The sequence below is a fragment of the Phocoena phocoena genome, chromosome 1 (genome assembly GCF_963924675.1).
Source record: "Phocoena phocoena chromosome 1, mPhoPho1.1, whole genome shotgun sequence".
In the NCBI taxonomy this organism is placed as follows: Eukaryota; Metazoa; Chordata; class Mammalia; order Artiodactyla; family Phocoenidae; genus Phocoena; species Phocoena phocoena.
The window spans coordinates 73,258,462-73,283,204 of NC_089219.1; positions in this window are offsets into that span (position 1 = coordinate 73,258,462).

The following is a 24,743-nucleotide window of genomic DNA, read 5'->3' on the forward strand; positions in this document are numbered from 1 at the left end:
TGCAATTCAAACCATTCTTTTTCACTGGTAATATATGTCACTAGAAGATTTTCCCATAGTGAAAACATTTTGTTAATAAGCTTTTTTTTTTTTTTTTAATGTTGAAGGTCCCTTACATGTAACTAACTGGAACCATGCTTTTGCCAAGGTTTTAGGCAAACCCAGCCTTTGAATTGTACAGGCTTGACATGTCACTGCAGAGACACGTCACATTTCATTATGTTGTCGCTTTGCATCCCTTGGCATTTCATTGACACACTGCAGGCTCTTGTTCCACTTTTTTTGTGCTTTCCATGGTCCTGATTAAAGGCTCCAAGACCCAACAACTTCTGCAGGAACTGATAACATTTTTTTTTTTTTTTTCAGTGAACAATCACTTTCTTACTTGAACGACTAAAAAATAGACTTTGGTTCTTAGTTTATGGGAAAAAAAAAACTTATTTGGGTTGCTTTCAGCCCATCCAAATCACCAACAGCCCTTCTGTTTCCAGATGCAAAATAGGGATTCTAAATCTGCAGAAATAAGCTAAATGAAACATGCTAAAATAAAAACAATACAAGTCAATTTAGGAGTAGGATGTAAAAGCTAGGTTAAAAGAAAGAAATATTCTCATTATGAAAATTACAATGTTTTTATGGTTATGAAAGTTACCCATTTTCATAGGAAGTTTTGGCAGGGGAAGGGAGTAAATAAAATGAAGAAAAATCATGGGTAAATCCCACCATTCAAAAATAGGCCCTCATAATTTGGTTTATTTCTATGTTCAGAGTGATATTGACATTGAATGTATGAACAAAAACATATCACATACAAAGAGGCGCCGTACCATGTTTTAAACATGGAACTGTATTATAAACATTTCTCCATTCATTAGATATTCTTATGCAGTATTATTTTTATGCATTCTTATTCTTCTATTGTGTGGTTATGACGCTACTTATTTCCTTATGATAAATTCCTTAAGGAAGAATAAAATATATCTAGATAGATATTATCAAATTCTACCTTACTCCATCCAGATTTTGATGCTTCTTTCAACAGTCCCCATGCATGCTCTCAACAGCTGTGTTTGAGTGCTTATTTTCCCCTGTTCTTCACCAACATTAGGTATTATAATTTGTATAATTTTTGTCATCTTAATATGTGAAAGAGCAGTTAAATATCATTTTAATTTGTATTTCTTGACAGTGAAGTAAAATCTTTTATTATGTTTTTGATCATTTGTAACTGATTTTGCCTTAAAAAATGTAAACAATTAAAAAAAAAAAAAGCCCATGACATTTTCCCTTCAGTGGGATGTTTTAATGCAGAAAGTCAGATTGAATCTGTAACCAGATTACTTCTAATTAAAGCATTTCACACTTAGAGCCCACTTGGGAAGGTATGAAATCTCTACTTCAAATAATAATCCATGGCTCTGTCCCCCAAATGGTTCTTAAGTATTTGAAAAACACAAGTCATGCATTATTCCTTTAGGACAAACTATCTGCAGCCTTGGGACAAAAAACAAAACCAGAATTATTCAGTGTGCTTCAATCATAAATTCTGTCTCTTTTTTCCCCCGATTTCCATGGTCTGACACTATTGTTCTTTTTCCATAGCTTTCTGTTTCTCACTCTTTTCAAGCTTCCTTTGTTTATCTCCACTTTTATTTCAGATCTCTGGAGTCTCATGAGGTAATTTTAAAGTCTGTCTTTCGTACATATGGGAGACTTTGGAAAAGCTTTCCCTTAAGTTTTATTTCTTCCTCCCAGTGAGGACAACAAAGACTACTAAGAATGAGAGATTGCGTGTAGTCTTGATGCAGAGCAATAACCCACTTAATGAGTAGATCGAATATTTTAAAATATTTATTTTGTTCTGAAACCACAAAACAAAATATTTACTGCAGGCTTTATCACGTGCTAGAACTTTTATGTATTATTTCATTTAATATACACAAACATACCTTGACACTGTTGCTGTTTCTCTCATTTTAGCAAAGAGAGAATGAAGCCTGGAGACTCAGGCAAATGGAAATAAGAAAATATAAAACTCAAGGTTTTTCTGTTATCTAAGAATAAAATGAAACATTACATGTGAAAATGTGCGTGTGTGTGTGTGTGAAATACAGTTGTAAACAAGTGTTCACTCAAAGTCTCTGCCAGGAAAACAGAACAATTTTTCTCATCTGTGAACACTCATCTTCTATTTTGTCTTTTTTTCCTTCCAAACCTTTATTCATTTCATTAAAGATGGCTCAAAGGTAAAACTTGTTATACGTTTAAGGTATATTACAAGAATCATGACAAAAGATGCTAGGTTACATAAAGGACACTGCTCATTTGGGAAATCATTTTAAATAAGCATTCGAGTAATTTTTTATTTTATTTATTCTTAATAAAAGAAGTCATGTAATGTAAATACATAAAGTGCTTTAAGGTTTATAAACTATTTCCATAAAACTAGTGTCATTTCATTCTAACAATCCAGGCAGAAAGGAAATACAGAGAAACTAAATACAAAGAAACACAATGCGGTGACTTAGCAAACGCCTCATGCAGCTGGAAATTTGCAAATCTCAGACTTGAAATTAGGTCTTTTGGTCTGAGAAAAAGCAGATCCCTTCACTTGTCCTGTGCTTCACCGGTAACATTCATCTATCCATTTATTCATGTTTTCAGAGAATTATTTGTTGAGCACATGATATGTGTCAATGTCATAGGAAACTTTAAGAATCAGAGACATGAAAAACTCAGCTTCTACTCTCCTGAACTTAGAATGTAATTAATGATTTATGTATTTAAACCAAACTAGATTGCACTGCAATGTATGTTCTAGAAGTGTCCCAGATATGGCAGAATAGAGGAAGGAGGAAACTTTCATATCTGAGGCAAGAAAGACATCCTGAGAATTAAGTCAGATTTTAAAGGATTCAAGTGTTTTATCTTGTACAAAAGATAAGAAAGAATATTCCTAGTAGAACCAATAACATCTGCAAAGTCTTCATCAAAAATAATTGATGGGGATCTGTAGTAGAACAAAGTTAGAACATTGGCTAAATAGAAGGGAGTGAGAGTAATGATGTAACGAGAGTTTACAGAGTAGAACCAGATTACGTGGTCTCAACATGCCTCCATGAGTAGATGAGTAGTCGAAATTATATAATGTGGTATGTGGAGGGATGTTGAGGGGAGGGAAGAGTGCAACGGTTCTTGAACACCCATATCTATCATCTTTGAATAAAGAACCTAGTTTCCCTCTTCACGTCAAACTTTTCGATTGGCACATTATTCCCATTTGCAGTTGAGGGAATTGAGGCTTAGAGAGGTTACAAAGCATGTTCAAGGTTACCCTGCTTACAAATCACAGAACTGGGATTAAAACTAGGGTATATTTAAACCCATAGCTCATGTTCTTTGTACTTCACTATTGAACATTCTTTTAAGAAGAAAAGTGGCATAATTAGATATATGTTACATAGTTTCAAATCCAGGACAGAAAAGAAAATCTGCTTCCCTAATAAATCCATCAAAATTATGAGTTAAGTCCCCTTGGCTTTTATTGACCTGACACATATCATGTACGAATAGTTCATATATATACATATATAATACTTGATATTATTATTGTCATTATTAGTTTAACTGTTTTGGGGTAGTATTGGTAGACTATATCTGAGTTGGACAAAGCATTCCCAGTAACACTTTTCCCCCTCCTCCTTCTCTTCCTTGCCTAATTTCATTCTTTCTTAGAGATGACTGAACATTATTGGTTTTCAGCACTCTCATTATAATGGGCAAAAGTGTGGTTTCCTTTTCATTTATCTTATCTGGGGTTTGTAGGATCTCTTACATATTTGGTTTGAAATTGTATTTAATTTTAGAAAAATTTCAGCCATTTTATATATACACACACACACACACACACACACACATATTTCTGCCCCATTACCTCTTCCTTCTCCTTCTGCAACTGCAGTTGCACACGTGTTAAATGGCTTGATATGGCTGCATCAGGTCATTGAGATGCTGTTTATTACATTTTTTTATTCTTCTGCTCTCTACAATCAGTTGAATGTCTACTGAGGCATCTTTAATTTCTTTAATCCTTTTTTCTGCAGCATTCAATCTGCTTGTAATACCCTTGAAAAAAATTGTTTATTTCAGATATTGTAATTTTCATCTCCAGAATTTCAATTTGGATTTTTTTTTTTTTATTGCTCCAGAATTCCCCATCTCATCAACATCATACATGTCTTTTCCTATAGTTTATTTAATGTATTTTAATAGTCATTTTAAAGTTCTTTTCTGCTTACCACAACACCTGTAATTGTTTTTGTCTTTTTCTCTATAACATATTTCTACCCAAGTATACCATAAACACAAGGATCATAACTGGCTGGTTCCCTTTTTTATTCACAGAGAAAATACCTATTATGCATTCGTTGAGGGAGGGAATGGATAAAAGATCGGACCACCTAGGTACCGTCAATTTTTCAAGAGCAATGCCATAAAAAAAAAATACTCATAAATACACTTGTGGTAAAGTTTTGAACCAAGCCCAAAATACAAAGATGGTTCCAATGGTGTATGTATCTTTCACTACCAGAGCTATATAATATTGGAAGTCATTTTGCTCAAACTATTTTAAATTTTTCATAGTTGATCCTAATATGGAAGGGGTTTTTGGCTGAAAATGTCGTATATGGTGCAGAGTGAAGCAAGACAAAGCCTCTTGATTTTTCGATTCTTTTAATTTCCTTCATCTTGGAAGACAATAGTTATTAATTTCACAATTACCTTTTTCATGATCTTCCAATGGCAATAAACTCCCATGTGACTTACCTATAATAGACTATTAAGGTTAAGACCAGGCTACTGCAATCGGGCAATTATTCTCATTCTCTCTCTCACACTCTCAATCTAAAAACCAAACTTAACTGGTAAAGCAACACAAAGCAATACAAATCATTAGGGTACCTGATCCTGGAAACTAGCTACTTCCTTTAAATCCATTAAGAATTTAACCTGACTGACAGATTCCAGAATTCTGAATTAAATGTCAAGTGGAAGTCTACACTTTTGAGATATTCTTGCAAATCTACAATAGACTACATAGAATAAGATATGTTAAAAAAATAAAAGTATGCCTTTTTATTTCCATTACTTTAGGAGGTAGATCAAAAAATATATTGCTGTGATTTATGTCAGAGAGCATTCTGCCTATGTTTTCCTCTAAGAGTTTTATAGTATCTGGCCTTACATTTAGGTCTTTAATCCATTTTGAGTTTATTTTTGTGTATGGTGTTAGAGAGTTTTCTAAATTCATTCTTTTACATGTAGCTGTCCAGTTTTCCCAGCACCACTTATTGAAGAGACTGTCTTTTCTCCACTGTATATTCTTGCCTCCTTTGTCATAGATTAGTTGACCAGAGGTGGGTGGGTTTATCTCTGGATTTTCTATCCTGTTCCATTGATCTATATTTCTTTTTTGGAGGGCGGTACAAAACAGTTTTGATTACTGTAGCTTTGTAATATAGTCGGAAATCAGGGAGCCTGATTCCTCCAGTTCTGTTTTTCTTAATCAAGATTGCTTTGACTATTCTGGGTCTTTTGTGTTTCCATACAAATTATAAAATTTTTTGTTCTAATTTTGTGAAAAATGTGATTGGTCAATGACCTATATAGGAAAAGAAAAATAGAGTGGATATATGTATATGCATAACTGATTCACTTTGCTCTACACCTGAAACTAACACAAATTGTAAATAAACTATACTCCAATAAAAATGAAAATAAATACATAAATAAATATAAAATAAAAGTATGCCAAGTAGAGTCAGATGACAAATCTCTACTATCATTTTTTCAATATGTTACTACTATTCAAGAACATTTAAACAAAAGTTATGGAGCTGGGAACTTCCAACAATGAAAATGACTACATCCACATCCTCACATAGTAACAACTGAAGGAGGATAATACCTCCAAATACTTTATTTTATAACACAGACTTTCTTGCTTTCTAAAAATCTTAAAAAATTAGAGACAGCATTCTGTTTTTGCTTTGTTAGAGTCAGGTGTAGTTAATGTTCACAGAATATCAATAATGCAGTTTGTAGCTCTGCATAATTAAAAGCACCCTTTATGTTAATAAAATAACATGAAAAGAGGCTGCACAATAAGAGTCACAAATAAGTTGATGCATTTGGTCTTATTTCAGGCAAGCTTAATTACAAAGACATGGGTGTCTGTTATACCTATAAAAATATTTTTCTGTCACTTAGACCTATCAAACCATACACCCATTTATGATATTAATGAGAAAGAACAAACATCATTGTAATGGTCCACCAGTGAATACTTGCAGCAGTGGCCGTCTAGACTATGAATCTGCAAATAGAGCACATATAAATGGAGAAAGACTTTCCACCCACACACAACACACACACATACACACACACAGAAAATGAATTATTCTCTGAGTCTATTTTAAAATGCCAACCAACAGAAAAAGCCAAGGACATTTATTTCTAATGTGCATCATGAGTATCTGAGGCAGCAATTGTGATCATGCAAAATCCACAGGACTTTGAGTCAGAAAGACTGAGTTCTAGTTTCAGTTGTTTTTAGTTGCATACTATTGGAAAAATCACTTAAACTCTCTGAGCTTTAAATTCCTAATTTCTAAAGTCTCGATCAATAATTCATAGGTCACACATTTGGCATGAAGTTCATATGAGAGTTATAGAGTTACTTATGTCTATATTTTTTTGATGTCTGGTGTCTGGCACATGTCATGCAATAAACAAATATTTTTTCCACTCACTCCCTCCTATAATATGGAATTGTGAAGATCACATGAGATAGTATCTATGAATGTGCTTTTTTTAACTGAGATAAATATAGCTATTTTTTTTCTTATTTGTGTATCCAAAAATATAAGCTCACATTAGCTTCTACTTAAGACTGAATTTGAGCTGTAACTTACCTTAAATTTGAAAGACAGTACAGGGCTGGATTTTCTGAAAGAGAGCAAGAAAGTCCACAAAATTCTTACACAAAACTTAATGCAGAATATCCACTCAGAAAGTGAGGCGATTATGATTCTCCAACTCCACAGACAGTTGGAGTGGCTTCTGGGATTCTAATGTTCACTAGAGTCTCAAGCAAAGCTGTTCTTACAGACATGCAGAATAAGCAATTGCCTACATGTGATCTGAGAGCTGCAATCCCTGCATTTCCATAAACAGGTCCCAAATTGCCTCACATGTCACCAGGAGAGATTCATTTTATCCTAATTGGTATAGAGGTTACATAAGCTCACATGAAGGAGAGCACTTGGTAAGCAATCATTCACTCAACAAACGAGACTGATTATCATCATCATCATCACCACTGTTACCATCAATTTGTTCTGTTCCCAGCAAATTAATCTGGCAGAGAGAAAATAGGTAAATTTTATTCACCCTAAAATGTCAGGTACAGGACGGGAGTGATCAAGATCACCTTGATCATAAAATTCACATAGCATAAAAAGTGTGATCTGAAATACAAAAGTAGTTAGAAGGAGAAGAAACAGTGGTACCGACTGATAATATTTGTGAATAATGTACCAAGTAGTAAAATAAACTTATTACACATATTATCATAGTTAAGAAATTAGCTAAGGGATGACTTAATTGGCACAGTTATAAAGACTTTATAGGAGAATTCTGAGACTCTTTCTAGTCTTCCCAATACTGGACATAAGGCCTGGAATTTCTTTAACCATCATGAGCCTATAAAATAAGCAATCCTGAGAATAATGCTAATACACTAAGCAGGGCACAACCAAGAGACTGACAGAGATGTGGTTCCACAGCTCTGATTGAGGTACACCTGAAACTCACACACCCTCTTATTTTTCTTTAATTTTTAAGTCAATATTACTTGTGTCTTCATGACACAATATAAATAAATATAAATAAATAGCATAATGGCTGGCCCACTCTTTTTAAGACCTTGCCTAAATATGGCCCTATTTTGAGGAAAGTCATCTATTGCTTGTATATATCTTCCTTGATGAAATCCACCCACGATTTCTCCTCACAACAACATACTGAGCCCTTCACAGAGTGACACAATTTATATCTGAGAGAAAGTAACGTAAGTACTTGAAAAATTTTTCTTCTTTCACTGAACTCTAATTTACTTAGGGAAGGTGAAGATTAATTTTATGTGTTAACTTGACTGGGTGCATCTGTGATGGTGTTTCTGTATGAGATTAACATTTGAATCTATAGACTGAGCAAAGCAGATTTCCCTGCCCAATGTGAATTAGCTCATCCAATCAACTGAAATCCTGAATAGAATAAAAAGACTAAGTAAGAAGGATTCCTCCTGCTTGACTTCCCTGAGCTGGGACATCAGTCTTTTTCCTGTCTTCAGATTCGAACTGAAACATCTCCTATTCTTGGATTTTGAGCCTACTAACTTTCAGACTAGAATTTACACCATTGCCTCTCCTGGTTCTAAGGACCAAGTTCTTGGGACTTAGACTGGAATTATACCTTAGGCTCTCCCAGATCTCCAAATTCCTGACAAAATTTAGAGACTACTCAGCCTCCATAATTATGTGAGTGATTTTTTTAATAATAAATCTCTTTATATATAAGGAGAAGAACCTAGAGAATGTATTACCCTTGAAATAATAGAAACACACTGAGTGAGATCCACACTCAATATTGACATTTTCCCTCAGGAGACTGCTAATTTTGTGACCCACAAATGGCTAGAGCTCAAGCAGAAAGCAGTGATTTTACTGGGCTGAGAAGTTATATATTTGAGTTCAGAGCTCCAAGAACAGTGGGGAATTGAAAGGGGAACATCTAAGAATGATGAAGCTACAGAAGGAGCAGCTACATATGTGCATAAGATTCCCCAAATCTTAGGCTGACCCTAAACTACACATGCATAAGGCAAGACTTTGGGTACACTAGCAGAAAGCAATGGCTGGAAGACTTGAAAAACTGAATAGATTTCAATAGCTACCCATTAACAGAGAGACATTGTTTAGATTTCAAGTCCTGACACGTTAGAGGGGCTTAGGAAACACCATGAGCTTTCAGTTGACACCAAAAGTCTACATCCAAGGACAAAAGTAAATCCAAAGTAGACTCATCCTACCAAAGTCCCAAACCAAGCCTCTAGTAATTAAACTTTGCTGGAGCAAAACTCATCACTCTTCATAAAAGATTTAGAAAATTAAAAAGAAACCATAATGGGCGAAGACATAGGGAAGATTTGAAAGACATGAAAACTCTACAAAAGAACTAAATGGAAATTCTAGATTTGGAAAAAAAAATATGTGAAATCAGAAATGCACATTAGAAAGTTTAACAGCATATTGAACAGCAGAAGAAAAGATAGATAAAGTTAACTCACAAAGAGAAAAACAGGATTAAAACAAATGAGTAAAACCTCAATGACTTTGTGGAAAACTGAGTCATCTTATATACATGTAATTGGAATTCTAGAAAGAGAAGAGAGATAAAATATGGCAAAAGAAGTAATTTCTTCAATCCACAGATCAAGAAAGTTCAGAGAAGTCTAAGCAGATTAAATATAAAAACAAAACAAAACAAATAAACACAACTAGACACATAAGAGTCAAACTTATGTAAACAAAGAAAAAAAAATTTAAATACTAAAATTCATTGGGGATACCCATTGCTTACAAGGTAACAACAAAAAGAATAACTTTGTATGAGAAACAATGGGAATCCAGAGGACCAGAAAACAGTCTATAAAGTGCCATAAGAAAATAATATTAGCCTAGGATAATGATACCAGATAAAAATATAAATCTCTAAAAAGTAATTTAATGATAAATATGTAGGTAAAAATAAAAGGTTATTCAATTCTTTGGAAGTTAATTTATGGTTTAAACAAAAATAGTAGCACTTTTGTAGGGCTTATAATGGATCTAAAGTAAAATTTACTGTAACGGTAACATAATAGACAGGAGGGAGTGTTAATATAATTATAATGTTGTAGGATTCTTACATTTTAAAAGAGGTGTTTTAATATTAACTCATAGGAGACTGTGCATTGCAATACCAAGAGTAATCCATTAACAAAATAATGCAAAGAAGAAGAGCTAAAAAGTAAATTGGACACTAAAAGAAACACTAAAAATTATTATGCAGTTAATTCAAAATGAGGCAGAAAAAGGGAAAAAAAAATCAGAGGGCACAAATAGAAAAAACATAGCAAGACAGTGAATATAAACTCAACAACATTAACAATTATAGTAAATATTTTGAGTGAAACACTAGTGAAATTTACATAAAGGTACCAACAAATCAATTAAAAACAAAACAAACAATTCAGTGTGCCCAAATAAAGAAGATGGAGTGAATATAGATAGACATTGAACTTCTGCTCATCCCCTGCCCCACATAAGCTCACTAAAGCAAGAGCAAAGATTTTTTTTCTCTTTTTTGCCCATAATGGTGTTTTGGGTATTAATCTCAAATCAAAGTGAATATGAGAGATGACAACTGAATTAAAATATATATTTTAGAAAGTGGGAAAAAGGAAAATAGAGAGGAAGAAATCATCAATGAAATCAGTCAAGAAATTTTCACAAAAATAAAGGGCATGAGCTCCTAGATTTAAAGAGTTCACCAAGGAACCAGAAGATAGAGATGAATCAATCTATATCATTATGAAATTACAAAGTACTGAAAACAAATAGAAGATTCTACTAGCTTGCAGAGAGAGGTAAAACAACAACAACAAAAACACATTTCTTATATAAAGATGTGGAGCTTTTTAACGATACTATCTTTAACCTAGAAGACCATAGAGCAAGGCTTCAAACTTCTTAAAAATTTTCTCCAATCAAAATTTCATACCAATGTCTTAAATTTTTACTTCTAATGCACTATTTTTCAAGAAGCAACTAAAGAACAAAGCTTAGGAATTTAAACAACAATAAAAATAACAAGAAAAAAGGAGATAAGAGAATCTATGACAAGATGAAAGTTAAAGTAATCATCAGTATGATGATAAAGGAAAATTTAATTCAATTGCTGTATAGCAGATCAGAAATCTTCAGGAGAGATTTTTGAAAGAAAATGTATAACAGATTCTACTAAAAATTTTTTAACTTCTATTAAATTTATATTAAAATCTAATAGGATTTAATCTAGTAAGAGTAAATGTATACAACTTGAGGAAAGTTTGGGTTTGAAACACTGAGTACGTAAAATACTAAGGCAACAACAATAACAACAAAAAAGTGATGTACCAACAAAAGCAAATGCTGGGACAGAATATACAGAATATACATCATATCTGCTAAAATAGCAATAAGCCACTCTTACAGGGATGCTAGTTAGTAAAGGGGAAATCATGAAAATCATGGAGACAGAAGCAATAGTAAAAGCTCAGATTCCTCACTGTTCATTGTATTCTTGAATAACTCACAGGAATCTCATGGACCCAGAAATAAACTGGGAGAGGGCCTTCCAAGTTGCACGATTAGGAAAACACTAACACCTACTAGTATTATTGGTGGCTGGAATCCAACAGCAATATGACATGGAAATTAACCCTATTTTATATGCATGCCGTATATAAACAGGGATCACCTACCCTCTAAACTATTATAGGCAGCTTCTGAGATGGCTACCAATGATCCACTTTCTGGTGTTCATACCTTTGTTTAATTTGCTCCCCTTTGAGTTAGGTTGGACTTATTGACTCATTTGTAAAGAATAGAATACACTAGAATTCACTTCTTCAGTCATAAGAAGACCCTGGCTTCCATCTTTAGTTCCCTTTCTCATTCTCTCTTGGGCTCCTTATGCTAGGGGAAGCCAGCTGTCATGTCATGGGAAAAGCCTGTGGAGAAACCCACATGTGTGAACTTGGAAACATATCTTCTGAGTATTGCCACAGGCCACATAAGTGAACTTGGAAGTGAATTGTCCCACAGTTGAGTCTTAAAATTATCAGCCTGGTACCACTTCTTGATTGTATCCTCATAAGACTCTGAGTCATAACCACCCAGATAAACCACTCCTGAATTTCTGACTAACAGTAACTATGAAATCATAAATGTTTTTGTTTTAAATTGCTAAGTTCTGGAGTAATTTGTTACATAGTTATAGATAACTCATACACCTGGTCTGACCAGAGAGCTGGGGTCCAATCCTTGTTACAGCTTATATGGCATGGTAAATGGATGATCTGATTTACCCCCTCAGCTATCTTTCAAAATCAATTGCCTTTAGCATTCAGCTGTGGCCAGTTTTCATGGAATTTTGTAGGAGGTCAACTTGCAAAGAATTCTTAGACAAACTAAACTTTGATTCTCAATTTATACTTCCTCTCTGGTCAAAAAAGGGAGACTTTATAGATTACATATTAACATGTCAGCAACTTTTTCAGTCCATAATAGTTGCAAATCTAGGTACAGATATGACTGTAGTAGACACTAGAGGATGAATACAATTGCAAGTAGGAAAAGAAACAATTCAAAGAATAACACTCAAAACCTTCCACTACATCAGACTATGGGAGCCCTGACCTGACCAAGAGAAGAGGTCCCAGGATTATTATCAGGGTACCTGTCAGTTACTATATGCAGAGCAATGATTGTTCTAATTTTCTACTTGGTAATAATCCATATAAAACATGATACTGGTAAGAGTGTAGTACCCACTTGGTGGGGAAGGGAAACAATCAACATTCTATTGTATAAAACTATTCTGGCCAAAGAGTCTAAGCTAGTTGACAAAGCCTCCAAGTCCCAGGCTATCTATTTACTCATTCGACTTAGCGTGACACACATTTCATATTGTAGTCAGATCAATCATCCCTACATGGGAATGAAATATGTCTGAGGTTGTGGAGCATTTTGACTTCAACTATCACTACTCTTCTTCAGAGTAGTGATATTTGAGACCAGGAAATAAGTCCTGAAAAACTCAAAATGGCTGGATAACCAGTTCTGGGCAACATGTCAGAGTCTCCTGAAGCAGTTGGGAGAACTCTTTATCTACATAGGAAGAACAACCTGGGAGGGCATGCTACCGCATCCAGAGAGTCCCATTCATAGTCATGGAGTACAAGTCTGCTTTCATAGCTCTTGTATTCTATTTGTTGAGATTGACAACAGAAGAGGTAATAAAGAAAAAAGAGTTGTGAATGATATGAGGCAAAAATGAGTTATGAATAGAGTGACTGAGGAGGATGTGGGGGAGATATTAAATAGGGTTGTTAAAGCAAGCTGCTCTAAAGGATGATATTTGAGCTCAGAGCTGAATTATAAAGAGCTAGCCATAAAAAGATTTGGGAGAATATTCAGATGTCAAGAGCACAAGTCCATAGTCAGGAATTAACTTGATATGTCCCTGAAAAAGAAAGCTATGGCTGGAAAGTAAGAGGGAAATTGCTAGAAAAAAGTATTCCAAGAGGCAAAGGTCCATGTAGGATCTTATGTGTTTTGGTAAGCATTTAAAATTTTATTTGGAATATGATCTGGGACCACTGGAAGTTTTTAAGCATAAAATAGCAGACTCTGATTCAAGTTTTGTTTTAAAGATGCCTTTCTAGATTGGTGGTTGATAAAGAATTATAGGGAAGCAAGAAGACTAATGAGTAGATTATTGAAGTAGGTCAGGCAACAAAAGATGGTGGTTTGGAATAGACAGGAGCAGTGGAGGGACAATAGGTAGACAGCGTCAGGAAGTAAGTTAGAGGCAAAGCCTTTAGAACTTGCTGATGGTTTGGAAATGAAGGGAGAGGGAAAGAGAAGAATCAAAGGTGACTCCCCAAGATTTGCTTCAAGGGGGAGCACATTGGAATTAGAGGAGGGGAAATAAACTCCACTGTTTCAGTTTACATGATATTGAGATACTTATAGGTCATCCTGATAAAGATATTGGTTAAGGAGGTGAGTTGAGGGGAGATATTTGGATAAGCCAGTCAGGACTAATGATAAAAAATAAGAGTTATCGGCACATCCACAGTGTTAAAAATTTGGAGCAAGATACGATCAATAAAGGGGAAAGTTTAGTTATCATTATCAGGATGACTGGATTTTTTAGTTAAGGTGGAATAATTCCTGGGGTTTTTACATCTGAATTACTGAGGTATCGAACAAAAAGTAGCCTCCTCAATTAACAATACATTTAAAAGGTCACCATGCCTTTGCCAACCTTTGTCAAATTTTTCATGTATATACACTCAGTCACTGATACCCAATTAGTATAGTTAATTTATGTAAGTGACTAGTATTTTCTTCAATGCTATAATTCTCAGAAGAGAGGAAAATAAATTACTGTGTTAAATCTGTATCTGGAGCCATATAATGGTGTAGCCAGTTGTATGGAGGTGTTACTACATGATATTTAACAGAATGGCTTAGTCCTTTGATTCATTTTAGAAAATAGATTGCCATAAAATATGTGATAATTTGGAGAATCTCTGTAATGACTACTTTAAATATTTTCTAAGTAAGAGTATTTACATGACTCTTCTCCCTTGAAGCTGTTAGTGCCTGTTAATTAGTACCTAAGTGTCCTAACAGAAGCAGCTGTACACCCAATGCTAAGTGCAATAAAAAAATGACACATTTCATTTCAGAGGAGTCTTGAGTCCTTTTCACATATTTTTACATATTGAAAATTGTTCTTATTTTCCTCCCATTATATAGAAAGATGTTTGTTTGTTTGTTCATTTTTGCAGATAAAACTCCAAGCATTTTGAGCAAGGACAAATGACAATGAAGGCGTTGATAATGGGGATGATGATGATATGATGTTACTGTTACTGATTGTGGTGGTGATGGTAGCCCTGGGGAAGGTGTTGGCCATCATAACTAATCTTCATTGACATACTGTTATAATCCAAGCATTGTACTAGGAGCTTGAACTCTATTATCACAACTCTTCAAAATGTGTATTATTTACCCATTCGGCCAATATAGAAAATGAAGATGAAATGCATTAAATTCACTCAAAATGTTCAAATTCACTTGGCTGTAAGGCTGGGATTTAAACCTTAGTCTATTTAACTTTAAAGTGTTTATTCTTTCCACTTCATTGTCCTGTGTGTCAGTCTGCTGAAGTTCTCTGCCTTTTGCCAGTCACACTTATATGTTTAGTATAGAATGGATAAACAACAAAGTGCTATTGTATAGCACAGAGCATTATATTCTATATCCTATGATAAACCATAATGGAAAATAATATAAAAATAATGTATATATATGTATAACTGAATCACTTTGCTGTACAGCAATAATTAACTCAACATTGTAAATCAACTATACTTCAGTAAAAACACACACAAAAAAAAAAACCATAAAAAAAAAGCAAATGAAGATAATTACTAAGTCCAATGTGTGTGTGTGTGTGTGTGTGTGTGTGTAAATTCCTAAGGATATAACACAATTGCTAAAATATCCAAAGGAAATCTGGCTTCACAAATTGTAACAGATGCCCCAACTATATCTCCTGAGGCCTCACCATTTTAAGGTCCTACAGAAATATCCAATTGCATGAAGGTTCCAATGCATTGAATCAGTGATGTTAACATGTAATCTCCTCTCCTCCCCAACCAATGATAGATTTAGCATACAACTCCTCCAGCTCCATGGCTCCAGGGCTGAGCTAACTCTGAGGCATCTGTCCTATAGGTTCCCAGAGTTCCTATCTAGGATTAACTTTCAGTTTGCCCAGTGGTAAAATACCCTTTATTTTTTTGCCTTTCCTTTCCTGCCTCACCAAATAACCTACTACTTCTCAAACCCTAGCCTCAGGGTCTACTTCTGAGGGAACTCAAATTAATCATAGATTTCTTCTCTCTAACTACAGTCCTTACTTCTCATGTAAGCCCATGTTTTTATTCTGGCTTCAAATTTTTTCATCTCCTATTGAGAATGTATAGCAAAGAGAATATTTAAGCAGGTTACAGGCAATATTGTATCCAACATAGTAATCTCCCTTCACCTTAATAAAATAGTTTCCACCATGTTCACTGCAGTCAGCTCTCAATCCCTGTCTGTTAGGTCTGGGACAGCTCTACTTTCCAACTAAAGGTTATTTGCTTTTTGGCCACTAACAGTGCAATGCCTGGAACTCTCTATATTTATCTAGTGCAAAGTCCTTTCTGTGCAGTAAACAAGAGTCTAGGGCACAATGAAATCTCACATTTCATAATGGTTGCTATAGCACTCCTGACCTCAGCCCAGAATTTTGAGAGCACAGGGCTGCTCCCAAACAAGTGTAGTTGAGTTACTTCATTTATTTGACACTTTTGACAGAAGAGAGAGTGTTTCTTCCGAAAGGTTTGATATACACAGTGAAGCATTGAGACATAATTCTGGATGTTGCGGGTTTACCTTCACCCACGTTACTTTATTCTACATGATTTTTAAACTCATTTTATCACTTGGTTTTTAAATTAGCTAATGAGATGTTCATAACTTTATTTTGTGTAGTGGACAGTGGTTTGTTTACACTAAGCTCATTTTGTGCTGCTGTATAATTGAAGAGTTTTCTTTTCTGAATGTAAGTTTCCCTGAAGGCATTATTGAAGAAAATGCATCCATGGTATTTGCTTTTTGTAACTCCCTTTTTAATTTACTGACACAGGGATATTTTATTCTCTTAACACATCTAGGGTCTCATGTCTTCCTTTGTTTCTGAATCAAATAGAGATCATAATTACTAATATTTCAGTTCCATATGAATTTCTTATTTGTCTCTGTCTCTGAAAATTCATATGCACTATTTAACCAGAGGAAGAAGTAAACATTTCTTTGGACTCGTAAGAAGTAAAATATCTAAACCTCAAAGAAACCTTCATATCATCTGGACATGTTCAAGATGAAAAGGTAAGCCAGACCATCCACTAAAACATGAAAAGAGTTGGTCATTTACCTCATCTCAGGGTTGGAAATTACTTTTCAATTGACATTTCCAACATCTAAAGTACAGCTGCCATCACATTAACCAGATATACAACACTCTGTGCTGGAAACACAAATTGTACACACCTCTCTCTTCAGTAGCTGTGAAAAGGAAACATAAGTGTGGTGTCAACAAGAACTTCTCCTATGGAAGAAGTCTACTAAATGAGAGGTGATCAAGAGATCTCGGTATTGCTAGGATGGTCCTGCTTTTTGTCAAGCTTTGTAATGAGTCCAAGTGGCTCAGGAAGTCAGCAGGAAGACTTTGTTTTGTATGAAGAAAACAATTACTTCATGTAGCTTTTGACATGGCTTAAAGGGCAAGATCTACTAAGAGAGAACTAGCATCAAATTTAACTCCTGGTTTTATCATTTACCAACTGTGCAACCTTTTCAATACTTTAACCATTTAAACACTTGACCCTTGATTTTCTCAACTGTTCAGTGGAGGAAAATCATAACTCCCACAGAGATTTTGTGAGGAATAAATGAAATGATATGTGGGAAAGTCCATTGTATGTTATACAACTACATGTCATAATTATGGTGAGGTGACTTTACTGACACTGTAGTGTGCTAGATATACTTCCCAATGTTTCACATATAGTACCTCATTAAATTTTTTCATGACAAACTTTGAACAAGGTATTAATATTATTCTTACTTTACATTTAAGTAACTTGAAGAGGGTCTTGAGGCAAGTGAAATATAGTAGAAATGGAATTTGAGCCTAAGTAATTGAATACCAAAGACTAAACACTCAAAGACTGGTCCATCAACAGGTGCATGCCCACAACAAGGTAGCACAGAAATAAAACTTAAGTAATATTTTAAAACTTTTATAGCTATTTGATATTGTCCATCCAAGTATATGATCATTTTTGTAATAATTTGTGTTTATTATATTTTGTGAAATATTGGCTTGCAATAGATCAGAAAGAACAACTTGTCTTTCTGTCACTACACTGTATGGTTGTAACTAAAAATTTTGTTTTTAGAAACTCTATTTTAAGTCACTACACTGTATGGTTATAACTAAAAATTTTGTTGGAATATTGTGTGCAATTTGTAATACAGCCTTACTTGGGAGTTAAAAGATAGGCTTTATAAATTACTGCACCTAATTTAAGCTAAGGAATGTTCTTATGAATACTATGAAAATAAAACCAGGTCCTTGATATCAGTCCTCCTGGTCCAGGCAAGTTTCTCCTCTTTTTCTCCTCTTATTCCACTCTGACACTAAATAAGGTACTTCCAAAACAAAGTATTTGTTCTACAAAACAAATACTTTGTAATACATAGACAGTATAAAGAGGTGCATGGGAGTTTCACCTCTAGGAGGAAATAACTTGTATTTGCTAAACATCCCCCAAATAAGAGAAGGAGGGAAAAGTGAACACCTGTTGTTAGAAAACCTCTATTTAATTAATTATAGAACAAATGGAAAATATCTTTTTCATGCTTAAGGATTTACAGCGATGTTTGGAATTACATTGAAATCACATTTTTCTCCATAAGACAGTTTCTAGGTTTGGCTTGTTAAGGATAAGTTGCTGGTATTACTCTTTCATTGAAAGCTTTTATATCAATCAAGTTTATTTCATTTCCTCAAATATTGGCCATTTTTCTTTTTCTTTGATTTTTGTCCCAAACTTTTCTCATCTAAATCTCATCTTAAAGAAAGAATTTCTGATGGAACAAGAAATTCCAAGAGATTATTTTAAATATCTTGTCTGGGTTACATATGAAACCCATTGTTCCAGGCTTGTGGGGCACTTACATGAAAACCATGCTTATGTTTGGAAACCAAACTCAAACACATGTTTGATAAAGAATATAAAATCTGATTTTGTAAGAACAACAAAGGGACATATAAGCTTCTTGGATTAAAAATAAATATTAAAACTTATGGAGTAAGTTACATTTGGACATTTTCATCAAAGTATAAATGTCTCCACATAAAATATAGAAACTTAATGGGCACTGATTCTTTGAAATATCAAGATTTATTTTTCTTTCTCTTCTAAAGATATATAGTTTTTGTTCAGCACAACAATCAAGACAGCAGCTTGGAATCTCAGAGATGGTAAATTCTATTCCCAAGGGTTCCATTAACTCAGTATATGACCTTGAAAGTTTCTCCAAAATCTTTGGTGCCTCAGTTTCCTTTCTTATTGGATGCAGATGTCTGAAATAACTAATCCACTTCACACTTCCTTTGAGGAACAATAGAGAAGAAAAAGAGAGAAGTGAATAATATCTGAGGTCAACAGAAATTGTATATAACTACCATGTATTAATTGAATTCTAAGATGTATTAAATTTTAAATGGAGTAAATAATAGTAACTGACATAGAATTAATGTAAAGAACTTAATACAGAGTTTGGCGTTTAGTGAACTTCAATAAACTTTAGCATTTACTGTTTTTTTTTATTGTCATCATTACTACTATTATAAAAGTTAGGAATCAGAGGAGAAGAGTGACTGTACTATGGGAAAGGCGATTTACTCTAGGAAGTAGACTTTACACAATTGCAGAAGAAGGAAGAGTTAACATTTGTAAGTGGAGGTAGAGTGTTGAAGAAGGGGTCATAAATCAGTGGATCTAAGAACCAAGCATATCAATCCACCACAGCTAGAATAGTCAGATCAAGCAAATAAATAAATAATCGTCAGATCAAGCAAATAAATACAGGATTCCCAGTTAAGTTAGAATTTCAGATAAACAACAAATACTTTTTTTTAGGATGAATATGTACCTTAGTGGAGGACTATACGTTTAAGGATAAAGTGTCAAGATTAATATGTCAACTAATTCAGGACTGTCCTTTATTAAGGGAAATTAGACTGTTACCAATATTTTATTGTTATAATTGACTTTTGCAGTATTTAAGGACATATTTATACAAAAAAAGTATTTGGTATTTATATGAAATTCAAATTCAAATGAGGGCTCTGTCTTTTAACTAGCAACTCTACAGCAGGAAGGGAAGTTCTTAGAAAGGTCTATGGAAAGGCATTTTGTCTCTGTAGGTCTCACCCTACGGACAGTGGGTCCACAGCCCAGCATTTATTGGTAAACCTAGAGCTGCTCTTGGTCAATATGGTCAGTGATTAGGAAAAAGAACTGGATGTGGAGCAGAGGAGAGTGAGAAACCCACTCTGCATCTGTCTATCACTACAACTGGCTAAACTAAAACAACCTTCAACAGATAACGGCTGCTGCTTTATTTCCACCCTCCAAATCTCATTCAAGTATCGCTTTTGGCCAACAGTAACCCAGAACTATATAGAGAAGGGGGTTCTGGGAACTGTAGATCCCAGCTTAACAAAATTAACAGGGTACAAATCATACTGATGGTGATGATGATGGTGCTGATGACGATGATAATAATGATATGGGTGTTTTCACAAGGGAAGCTATTTCTTCATGACAGTTCTGAAAGACATGAAGAAAGGTTTTTTGGGTTTTTTTTGTTTGTTTGTTTTTGCGGTACGCGGGCCCCTCACTGTTGTGGCCTCTCCCGTTGCGGAGCACAGGCTCCAGACGTGCAGGCTCAGCGGCCATGGCTCACGGGCCCAGCCGCTCCGCAGCATGTGGGATCTTCCCGGACCGGGACACGAACCCGTGTCCCCTGCATCGGCAGGCAGACTCTCAACCACTGCGCCACCAGGGAAGCCTGAATGGTTTTAATTTACCCAGCAAAAGTTAAACTAAATTAGTGTGTGGCAGAGTTCAAGTTACGTAGTGTAATGGAATCACATTACGTCAAAAGCCATAGGATTCCCAGACATAGTCTAAGAGTCCATATTGAGGGTTTTCATGGGCCCCTGAATATTCTACCATTTATGCTCAATTCAGGCCTTGACTTGTCAGTGTGGAGACCCTAATTCTGAAAGCAAACTGAACCCTGCAATGAAGTATTACATAGTTGAGCATAAAGCAGCAAAATTAATTTTCCAACCAACTGTGACAATCCTTGCATACAGGATACTTAGATTGTTATCAATATTTCACTGCTATAATTGTCAATAAAAATCTTTACAAAATAAGTGTGTAGGCGTGAATATATTCCTTTAGAGTAACTTTCTTAGTGATAAATGCTAGGCTAAAAGGTAACAATACTTGTAAGAAAAGTTGACAATTTTTAAGCCAAATATTTATTACAAAATTGTTCCCCAGAAAGGTTTTACCAATTATATACCCACTAGCTCAGCAATGTAGGAATATCAAATTTCTCACACCCACACCTGCACTGAGAATTATCATTAAAAAATAAGTTTATCAACTTGAGAGAGAAAAATGTTTTAATTTTTATTTATAATGTGATTTTGTATGTCTATGATATATATATATATACACACACATATATATCCTTCTGTGAAATAATTGTTATTTTGTATTTTTCTATGTAGCATCCATTTGTTTTTGTGTTAATCAATAGTAAATTTCTCTCTGCTTTATGCATGTCTTTTCATTTGTTTGTGGTATTTGGTGGCATAGGATTTTCTTATAAATAAATGAGCATAGTCAAATCTGCTAGATTTTTCTTTCTTTTCAGCTCATAAGATCATGTATAGGAATATCTATCCTTCACTGAAAAGTATTTTAAAAGATATTTATATATTTTCTACTTTTTAAGGATGTGTGTTTTATACCCAAGTCTTTAGTTCATTCGACATATATTATGAAGAAAAAAAAAATCTGACAATGCCTTAATTTTCTTCTAATAATACTCCAATTATCCTAATATTTTTGACTAAAACTTCTTTATCCTGATTTAAATGCCACTTTTATCATAAGATAAGTGTTATATGCATAATCATAGTTTTAGCACAAGGGTTGAGAATGTGAGCCCTGGAGTCAGACTACAAGGTAATTACAGTCACTTACAAGCTGTGTGACCTTAAGCAATTTATTTAATTACCTTAGCACTAAATTTCATAATCTGTAAAACTGGGATAAAGTCAGAATAAAATTGTCATGAGAGTTACAAAAATGAATTAACATATGTAAAGCTCATAGAAGAATGCCTGGTATATAGTAAAAACATAAATATTAGTCATTGTTGTGTAATGGGATGTAAAATGAAGCACTTACTGACACAATTTCAGATGAGATTTTTGATTGTTAAAGAGTGAACCTGGTGGTCACCTTAGAGGGAGTCCCACGTTCACCCCCTTCCTCAAGTGTGATGTGAGCCTGTCCTTTGATGTGATATTACCACTTGGAGAACTTATGTGTCTCCTACGGTTAAAGGAATACAGTAGACTAGAATTATGTATTTGGAAACCAATGGCTTGGAGATGGAATGTAAAATAATTAGAGCATGAGAAAAAAGCTAGAGTCAGAATGAGAAAAAAAAAGGTCCTGACACTTAGCCCTAAATTATTTTTGTATTTAAGAAATGGAAGGAAGAAAGAGAGAACTGTTAAAGAAGATAGGAAGAAAAAGTTTCTTGGGTAGGAAACTGTTTTGGAATGAATTGTGTTCCTGCCAAAATTCATATGTTGAAGGCCCTGCCTCCAATGTGGCTATATTTAGAGATAAAGTCATTAAAGAAGCAATTAAGATTGCTGGTGTTCTAATAAGAAGAGGAAGAGACTCCAACAATGCACATGCACAGAGAAAAGGCGTTGTGAGCACACAGAGGTGACAGCTATCTGAAAGCCAAAGAGAGATGCCTCATGAGAAATCCAATCTGCTAACATTTTGATCTTGGACTTCCAGCCTCTAGAACTGTGAAAACTGAATTTTTTTTAACATCTCTATTGGAGTACAATTGCTTTACAATGGTGTGTTAGTTTCTGCTGTATAACAAAGTGAATCAGCTATATTTATACATATATCCCCATATCCCCTCCCTCTTGCATCTCCCTCCCACCCTCCCTATCCCACCTCTCTAGGTGGTCACAAAGCACTGAGTTGATCTCCCCTGTGGGATGCATCTGCTTCCCACTAGCTATCTATTTTGCATTTAGTAATGTATATATGTCAGTGCTACTCTCTCACTTCGTCCCAGCTTACCCTCCCCGCTCCCTGTGTCCTCAAGTCTATTCTCTACCTCTGCATCTTTATTCCTGTCTTGCCCCTAGGTTCATCAGAACCTGAAAAATAAATTTTGTCATTTAAATCACCCAGACTGCAATAGTTTGTTATGGAAGCCCTAGCAGACTAATAGGGGGACCAAGAGAAGAGAGAGTTTCTAAGAGAAGGGATTGACCAGACATGAGAAGTACTGCTGAGAGAGAAAGCAAGCTAAGAACTTAAGTGTCTATTGAGTCAGGAAATAAGAAGTCATTGTTAATTTTAGCAAGAAACACTTTTAATGTACTGGTAGAGGCAGATTGCAGTGAATTGAAGACTAAAAAGCAGGATTCTCTTTCTGGTAATAGGCTGACTAGGTGTTGTACAATAAATAAAGGATTACCAAATTGAATGCTTATGCACAAAGTTCAGTCTGAATATCTTTTGATCTAGGAAATATTGCCAAGTTGATTCCCTCTATACTTCCTAGCTTAAATCTAAGTTAGTCACGGCTCCTATATACCCAATATCTTATAAATTTCTTATGGTAGTATGTATCTATCTATTCTGGTCACCAATCCCAAGGTGTGTATGTAGTCAGGAGGGAGGATTCTCCATACCACCAAGCAATTCTTGGACAACAGCTAAGTGTTTGGCAATTCAATTCAGATCCCATAGGTTAAGGGCTCAGCCCTACAAGACTGTCCCCTCACCCCTACCCCACTTCAGATTTCACCTAGGCTTCTGACTGAATGGCTATAAAGCAAATACTTGGATATGATTAATTTGCCAGAGAGGCTTACAAAACTCAGAAAAAACATCAAAATTAGTAGAGTACTAGCTTATTAAGAAAGGACTTAACTTAGCCAGATGTAAGAGATACACAGGGCAGGGTATGGGAAAGTAGGGAGGAGCTTCCATGCCCTCTATGAGTGTGCCACTCTCCCCAAATCTTCATGTGTTCCCCATCCCTGAAGTTTTCTGAACAAAATTCTTTGGGTTTTTATGGAGGCTTCATTACATAGGCATGGTTGATTAAATCATTTACTATTCCTAATTGAATTCAATTTCCAGCACCTCTTTCCCCACCCCAGAGGTCAGGGGTGTAGGACTCAAAGTTCTAACCCTTTAACAACAAGGTTGGTTCTCCTGGCAACCAGCTCTCATCCCTAGGTGTCCAAAATTCACCTCATTAATAAAACAAAAGATATGTTTTCACTCTCATCACTTAGAAAATTCTAAGGGTTTTAGGAGCTCTGTCCCTGGAACAATGGATAAAGACCAAATATATATTTCTTACTATAAATCACAATGTCATAGTAATTTGTACTTGTTTATTTGATTTTCTCTCTCACAAGACAGTAAGTGTTGTGAGAACAAGGTCCATTTTTGGTTTTTCTATTATCTATGGTTAAAATACAGTGGACATTCAGTAAGTATTAAATAAAATAATTGAATTTCACTCAACTATATGGCACTCATATTTTTACATGTAAAATAGTTTAATGACTGAACTTTATTTTATGTATAAATTTATCAAAATTTATACCAATTCCAGTCATAAATTACACTGTCTCGGGTAGTTTAATCAGTTTAGAATTTAATTCTTCCAAAAAAGTTTAAGAAATTATTCAGAAAAATTATGTTTATGCTCTGCCGTTTTTTGCCAGTAGTTTTCTAATTTTTAAAAGAATTTCTCCATGGTATTATTTTATTCAATTTTGAACTCTAGTTTATATAAGATTCTCATTTTTAATCAATT